Below are 9,008 nucleotides of genomic sequence, written 5' to 3'. Positions count from 1 at the left end.
GAATGGAACATTTTATATCTCCCCATCTTAAGGCAAGCCTGGAGGAAAAACCTCCCAGCTCATAAGAAAACAATGTCAGGTCTTCCAATGTCAGCATTTGCCTTTAACTTCTCCAAGAGCCCTGAAGCAAAGCATTAGCAAGTAGTGCTTATATTGAAAAGTATACCTGCATTGTATTTTCCTTTATGTAGAAAAATAAACCTGCCTGCTTATTATGTTGCCTGCAAAGATTATCCTCTCACATCCTCAACAGTAAATAAATTAGCATGACTCATTCATTTCTCTTTTTTTTCTATTCTTAGCAATCACGAAGGGCTCTATTCAATCTGTAAAACTGAAGAGTTGCAGATTCTGAGATAGACACAAAAAAATATTCACACATTAGCCAGCTTAACTGCTTAAAATGCTCAACCTCCAAATGAGTATGAGGGGAGAGTTGAAGTACAATTCTTACAAGCTGGTTTTAACTGGTCAGTAGTTTATTCTTTAGATGTTTGGGGCTGCTGGTGAACCATGATGTGCAGGCATAATCAAAGTGACATTGGACTAGCCCACTTGCCAAAGTCTTTAGGCTGTACTGTACTATACTGTAGATAGATTTCCATCCAATTCGCAACAGATCTTTATACAAATATTTAATTTTAAATCTGCATAAAAAAACATCTATCATCAGAGTTGTTTCCATCAAATTGACTTGTTGTGGATAAAAGTTTGTACATAAATACATAGTGCACAAAAATAACTTTTGCGGTTATTAAATTCCCATTTACCAAATAAAAAAACAAGTTAAATGGGTTTCCATTGCATTTTCAAATCTAGGCCTAATGATGGTTGTCTCACAGAAAATGAAGAATGTCCCAAATCTGGAATTGGCACGTCTGCTCTATGCTCATACACTGCTGGTATAGCCTACATGATGAGGTTATTATGTACAAAAGAGCAAGTTCATTTTTACTTGTCAAACCGCAGCCAAGCATCGATCATCATGTCACCAGAATAAGACCCTTGATATTTATTGAAAAGAACATCGAGCTCATCACCGTGCACTTTCACCACTCCTGGAATTATATTTTGGATGAATGTGCGCATGCTTACAGGGACTGACACCTGCCTTTGCAACTGGATCCTGGACTTCCTGATGGGAAGCCCCCAGGTGGTGAGGGTATGCAACAACACATCCACCACACACCCTCAGGGGTGCATGCATAGTCCTCTCCTGTACTCTCTGGTCCCCCACGACTGCTTGGCCGCGCATGACTCCAACACCATCATTAAGTTTGCAGAAGACACAGTGGTAGGCAACAACGAAAAGACCAGAGACCTGGCAGTGTGGTGCCAGAACAACAACTTCTCCCTCAATGTTAGCAAAACAGAGGAGCTGATCGTGGACTACAGAAAACGGAGGGCCGAGCAAGCCATCATTTCACATTGACGAGGCTGTAGTGGAGCGGGTCGAGAGCTTCAAGTTCCTCTTTATCCACATCACTAAGGATATATTATGGTCCAAACACATCAACACAGTGGTGAAGAGAGCACAACAATGCCTCTTCTCTCTCAGGAGGCTGAAAGATTTGGCATGAGCTCTCAGATCCTCAATGTTACACAGCTGCACCATTGAGAGCATCTTGAGGAATGGCAGCAGTTTTACGGGCGCCCAACCAATTGTGTTAGGTGTTTTTTTTTCGCGATATTTGTAAATTATTCTGCACATAATGTTTCTGCAATCATATCTTAAGGCAGAAAAGAGCTTCTGGATATCAGGCCAGCGATCAGTCACCTCGGATTAGACAAAGATTTTTTTCAACAACAAGTAGGACTCACGATATTCTCCAAACACCCGGCAGGGCCGACATCCCAGTTATTCGCAAGAGGAAGCGACGCAGGTACAGAGGACGAAGAGCCCCCAGGTGCCTCGCCCGGACCCGCAGAAGGCGAGTAGGAAAGCTGCCGTTACTGTCAATATTACTCGCCAACGTGCAATCATTGGACAATAGATTAGACAAGGTACGATCACGAATATCCTACCAATGGGACATCAAAAACTGTAATATCCTATGTTTCACGGAATTGTGGCTGAATGACGACATGGACATTCAGCTAGCGGTATATACGCTGCACCAGCAGGATAGAACAGCACACTCCGGTAAGACGAGGGGGTGGGGCGGTCTGTGCATATTTGTAAACAACAGCTGGTGCACGAAATCTAAGGAAGTCTCTAGATTTTGCTCGCCTGATGTAAAGTTAATTGTGATAAATTGCAGCCAACACTACTTGCCTAGAGAGTTCTCATATATCCTTTTCGTGGCTGCTTATTTACCTCCACAAACAGATGGCACTAAGACCGCACTCACCCAGAGGCGGCGCTCCTAGTGCCCGGAGAAATGAATGCAGGGAAACTTAAATCATTTCTACCAAATCTTTATTAACATGTTAAATGAGCAACCAGAGGGAAAGAAATTCTAGATCACCTGTACTCCACACACAGAGACGCATACAAAGCTCTCCCTCGCCCGCCATTTGGTAAATTCGACCACAACTCTATCCTCCTGATTCCTGCTTACAAGCAAAAATTAAAGCAGGAAGTACCAGTGACTCTGTCTACAAAAAAGTGGTCAGACGAAGCAGATGCTAAACCACAGGACTGTTTTGCTATCACAGACTGGAACATGTTCCGGGACTCTTCCGATGACATTGAGGTTAACACCACATCAGTCACTGGCTTTATCAATAAGTGGTTGAGGACGTCATCCCCACAGTGACTGTACATACCCCAACCGGAAGCCATGGATTACAGGCAACATTCACACTGAGCTAAAGGGTAGAGCTGCTGCTTTCAAGGTGCGGGACTCTTACAAGAAGTCCCGCTGTGCCCTGCGACGAACCATCAAACAGGCAAAGCGTCAATACAGGGCTAAGATTGAACCATACTACACCGGCTCCGACGCTTGTCAGATGTGGCAGGGCTTGCAAACTATTACAGACTACAAAGAGAAGCACAGCCGCGAGCTGCCAAGTGACACGAGCCTATCAGATGAGCTAAATCACTTCTATGTTCGTTTCGAGGCAAGCAACACTGAGGCATGCATGAGAGCATAAGCTGTTCCGGATGAAATGTGTGATCACGCTCTCCGTAGCTGACATGAGTAAAACCTTTAAGCAGGTCAACATACACAAGGCTGCAGGGCCAGACGGATTACCAGGACGTGTGCTCCGGGCATGTGCTGACCAACTGGCAGGTGTCTTCACTGACATTTTCAACATGTCCTTGATTGAGTCAGTAATACCAACATGTTTCAAGCAGACCACCATAGTCCTTGTGCCCAAGAACACAAAGGCAACCTGCCTAGACCCGTAGCACTCAAGTCTGTAGCCATGAAGTGCTTTGAAAGGCTGGTAATGGCTCACATCAACACCATGATCCCATGAATTGAGTGTGTGGACAGGTGTCTTTTATACAGGTAACGAGTTAAAACAGGTAATACAGGTAATGAGTGGAGAACAGGAGGGCTTCTTAAAGAAAAACTAACAGGTCTGTGAGAGCCGGAATTCTTACTGGTTGGTAAGTGGTCAAATACTTATGTCATGCAATAAAATGCAAATTAATTACTTAAAAATCATACAATGTGATTTTCTGGATTTTTGTTTTAGATCCCGTCTCTCACAGTTGAAGTGTATCTATGATATAAAATTAGACCTCTACATGCTTTGTAAGTAGGAAAACCTGCAAAATCGGCTGGGTATCAAATACTTGTTCTTCCCACTGTATATATTATGTAGTCAAGTTATCATCACTCATTTCATATCTATTATGACGTGTTTTACTTTTCTATTATTTCTCTATTTTCTTTCTCTCTGCATGGTTGGGAAGGGTCCATGAGTAAGCATTTCACTATTAGTTCACAGCTGTTGTTTACAAAGCATGTGACTAATACTGTTTGATTTGATTAGAAGTAGCCTTATCAAATTAAAACATTGTGACTGGTTGTGTTTCTGACACATAAAAAGGTAATACATATTCAAGTTAGAGTCAATCTAATTAACATAACACAAAATTCCCCATCACAATATGTCTATTTAAGCTACAGCTATCCGTTTTTTGTATGTACCGTGTCTCAATCCACCGCATCCGCCTGTGTCGGCCTTCCACAACTGCGGTACAGTGCTGTTTGTCACACCAGGAGACAGTCTTCTCACAAAAATGTCTGTGGTGTCAACAGTTGGGCCTACAAACTACTGTAATATGACCACTCTATGTAAAGAGGAGACTCTCACAAACATGACGGTGTCCGTTTTGCACTACGTACCCACAACCCCCATGTGACTCGTCTGAAGGCAACCTGTACTGGTTTTAAAACATGATGGAAGTAGTTTTTAATTCAGTTGAAGTCTGAGCAATTAAAACCTGTTTTTCAACCACTCCACAAATGTATTACTAACAAACTATAGTTTTGGCAAGTCGGTTAGGACATCTACTTTGTGCATGACACAAGTCATTTTTCCAACAATTGTTTACAGACAGATTATTTCACTTATAATTCACTATATCACAATTCCAGTGGGTCAGAAGTTTACATACACTAAGTCGACTGTGCCTTTAAACAGCTTGGAAAATTCCAGAAAATGATGTCATGGCTTTAGAAGCTTCTGATAGGCTAATTGACATCATCAGAGCCAATTGGAGGTGTACCTGTGGATGTATTTCAAGGCCTACCTTCAAACTCAGTGCCTCTTTGCTTGATATCATGGGAAAATCAAAAGAAATCAGCCAAGAACTCAGAAAACAAAATGTAGACCTCCACAAGTCTGGTTCATCCTTGGGAGCAATTTCCAAACGCCTGAAGGAACCACGTTCATCTGTACACAAAAGAGGACGCAAGTATAAACACCATGGGACCACACAGCTGTCATACCGCTCAGGAAGGAGACGCATTCTGTCTCCTAGAGATGAATGTACTTTGGTGCGAAAAGTGCAAATCAATCCCAGAACAACAGCAAAGGAACATGTGAAGATGCTGGAGGAAACAGGTACAGATGTATCTATATCCACAGTAAAACGAGTCCTAAATCGACATATCCTGAAAGGCCGCTCAGCAAGGAAGAAGCCACGGAAGAAGATCTTGCTTTTTGGAGTAATGTCCTCTGGTCTGATGAAACAAAAATAGAACTGTTTGGCTGTAATGACCATTGTTATGTTTGGAGGAAAAATGGGGGCAATTGCAAGCCGAAGAACACCATCCCAACCGTGAAACATGGGGGTGGCAGCATCATGTTGTGGGGGTGTTTTGCTGCAGGAGGGACTGGTGCACTTCACAAAATAGATGGCATCATGAAGGAGGAAAATGATGTGGATATATTGAAGCAATATCTCAAGACATCAGTCAGGAAGTTAAAGCTTGGTGGCAAAGGGGTCTTCAAAATGGACAATGACCCCAAGCATACTTCCAAAGTTGTGGCAAAATGGCTTAAGGACAACAAAGTCAAGGTATTGGAGTGGCCATCACAAAGCCCTGACCTCAATCCTATAGACAATTTGTGGGCAGAACTGAAAAGTGTGTGCGAGCAAGGTGGCCTACAAACCTGAGTCAGTTACACCAGCTCTGTCAGGAGGAATGGGCCAAAATTCACCCAACTTATTGTGGGAACCTTGTGGAAGGCTTCCCAAAATGTTTGACCCAAGTTAAATAATGCAAAGGGAATGATACAAAATACTAACTGAGGGTATGTAAACGTCTGACCCACAGGGAATGTGATGAAAGATATTAAACCTGGAATTAATCTCTAGTGACCCCCCATCCCGCGTGCAGGAGCGTAATCATCGCCTGACACTAATTAGCATAACGCAACGAACATAAATATCCCTAGAAAATATTTCTACTCATGAAAATCACAAATTAAATATATTGAGACACAGTTTAGCCTTTTGTTAATCACCCTGTCATCTCAGATTTTCTAAATATGCTTTACAGCCAAAGCTAGACAAGCATGTGTAAGTTTATCGATAGCCTAGCATAGCATTTTGTCCAGCTAGCAGCAGGTAACTTGGTCACGAAAATCAGAAAAGCAATCAAATTAAATCATTTACCTTTGATGAGCTTTGGATGTTTTCACTCCCAGTTAGATAGCAAATGTTCCTTTTTTCCAAAAATATAATTTTTGTAGGTGAAATAGCTCCATTTGTTCTTCACGTTTGGCTGAGAAATCGCCCGGAAATTGCAGTCACGAAAACGGCGAAAAATATTCCAAATTAGCTCCATAATATCGACACAAACATGGCATTGTGACATAGTTTTACACATTTATGTTGAAGAATACCTGTAAGTGGCTACATTGCGCAAGTGGTCACCTGATACTGCCAGAGAGATTCACCTTGAGGATTGATTATAAACATATCCCCAATGCACTAGACGACCAGTTCCTATAGCCTTTAGCCATACACTTATCCTACTTCTCCTCTGTTCCTCTGGTGATGTAGAGGTTAACCCAGGCCCTGTAGCGCCCAGTTCCACCCCTATTCCTCAGGAGCTACCATTTGTTGAATTCTGTAACCGTAAAAGCCTTGGGTTCATGCATGTTAACATCAAAGCCTCCTCACAAAGTGTGTTTTATTCACTGCTTTAGCACACTCCACCAACCCTGATGTCTTAGCCGTGTCTGAATCCTGGGTTAGGAAGGCCACCAAAAATTCAGAAATTGCCATCCCCAAATACAACATTTTCCGCCAAGATAGAACTGCCAAAGAGGTGGAGTTGCAAACTTCTGCAGAGATAGCCTGTAGAGTTCTGTCACGATATCCAAGTCATGCTATCCAGGTCTTTGCCCAAACAGTTTGAGCTTCTACTTTTAAAGAACTAAGAATAGATAAAACCCTTGGTTCACTCCAGACCTGACTGTCCTTGACCAGCACAAAAAGATCCTGTGGCATACTGCATTAACACCAAATAACCCCCATGATATGCAACTTTTCAGGGAAGTTAGGAACCAATATACACAGGCAGTTAGGAAAGCAAAGGCCAGCTTTTTAAACAGAAATTTGCATCCTGTAGCACAAACTCCAAAAAGTTCTGGGACACTGTAAAGTCCATGGAGAATAAGAGCACCTCCTCCCAGTTGCCGACTGCACTGAGGCTTGGAAACATTGTGACCACCGATAAATCTACAATAATCGCGAATTTCAACAAGCATTTTTCTACGGTTGGCCATGCTTTCCACCTGGCTACCCCTACCCCAGTCAACAGCTCTGCACCCCCCACAGCAACTTGCCCAAGCCTCCCCCATTTCTCCTTCACCCAAATCCAGATAGCTGATGTTCTGAAAGAGATGCAAAATCTGGACCCCAACAATTCAGCTGGGCTAGACAATCTGGACCCGCTCTTTCTAAAATTAGCCGCCGCAATAATTACAACCCCTATTACTAGCCTGTTCAACCTCTCTTACGTATTGTCTGAGATCCCTAAAAATTGTAAAGCTACCGCGAAACTCTAGACCCAAACTGTTACAGTCCTGTATCTATCCTACCCTTCCTTTCTAAAGTCTTTGAAAGCCGAGTTAACAAACAGATCACCGACCATTTCGAATCCCACTGTTCCTTCTCCGCTATGTAACCTGGTTTCTGAGCTGGTCAAGGGTGCACCTCAGCCACGCTCAAGGTCCTAAACGATATCATAACCACCATCATTAAAGGACAATACTGTGCAGGAGTCTTCATCGACCTGGCCAAGGCTCTCGACTCTGTCAATCACCACATTCTTATCTGCAGACTCAACAGCTTTCTTTTCTCAAATGACTGCCTCGCCTGGTTCACCAACTACTTCTCCAATAGAGTTCAGTGTGTCAAATCGGAGGGCCTGTTGTTCGGACCTCTGGCAGTCTCTATTGGGGTGCCACAGAGTTCATTCCTCGGGCAGACTATTTTCTCTGTATATATCAATGATGTCACTCTTGCTGCGGGTGATTCCTTGATCCACCTCTACGCAGACGACACCATTCTGTATACTTCTGGCCCTCTTTGGACACTGTTAACTTCTTCGGGCTGGGGGCAGTATTGAGTAGCTTGGATGAATAAGGTGACCAGGGTAAACTGTATGCTACTCAGACCCAGTTGCTAATATATGCATATTATTAGTAGTATTAGATAGAAAACACTCTGAGGTTTCTAAAATTGTTTGAATGATGTCTGTGAGTATAACAGAACTCATATGGCAAGCAAAAACCTGAGAAAAAGTCCAACCAGGAAGTGGGAAATCTGAGGTTTGTAGTTTTTCAACTCTTGGCCTATCGAATACACAGTGTCTATGGGGTCAAATTGCACTTCCTAAGGCTTCCACTAGATGTCAACAGTCTTTAGAACCTTGTTTGATGCTTCTACTGTGAAGTGGGGGCGAATGAGAGGGGAATGAGTCAGAGGTCTGCCAGAGAGCCACGAGCTGGTGACACGCGTTCACGTGAGAGTTAGCTTGAGTTCCATTGCATTTCTGAAGACAAAGGAATTCTCCGGTTGGAACATTATTGAAGATTTATGTTAAAAACATCCTAAAGATTGATTCTATACATCGTTTCACATGTTTCTTGGAACTTTTTGAGTTTTCGTCTGCTCCTAGTGATGGCGCTTCATGAATTTGGATTACTGGGATAATCGCGAAAAGGAGGTATTTGGACATAAATGATGGACATTATCGAACAAAACTAACATTTATTGTGGAACTGGGATTCGTGGGAGTGCTGAGTCTGATGAAGATCATCAAAGGTAAGTGAATATTTATAATGCAATTTCTGACTTCTGTTGACTACACAACATGGCGGATATCTGTTTGGGTTGTCTTGGTCTCTGAGCGCCGTACTCAGATTATAGCATGGTGTGCTTTTTCCGTAAAGTTTTTAAAAAATCTGACACAGCGGTTGCATGAAGGAGAAGTGTATCTATAATTCCGGGCAAAATAGTTGTGTCTTTTATCAATATTTATTATGAGTATTTCTGTAAATTGATGTGGCTCTCTCCAAAATCATTGGAT

This window comes from Oncorhynchus tshawytscha, linkage group LG08, assembly GCF_018296145.1.
Source record: "Oncorhynchus tshawytscha isolate Ot180627B linkage group LG08, Otsh_v2.0, whole genome shotgun sequence".
Taxonomy (NCBI): domain Eukaryota; kingdom Metazoa; phylum Chordata; class Actinopteri; order Salmoniformes; family Salmonidae; genus Oncorhynchus; species Oncorhynchus tshawytscha.
This window is presented reverse-complemented; position numbering follows the sequence as displayed.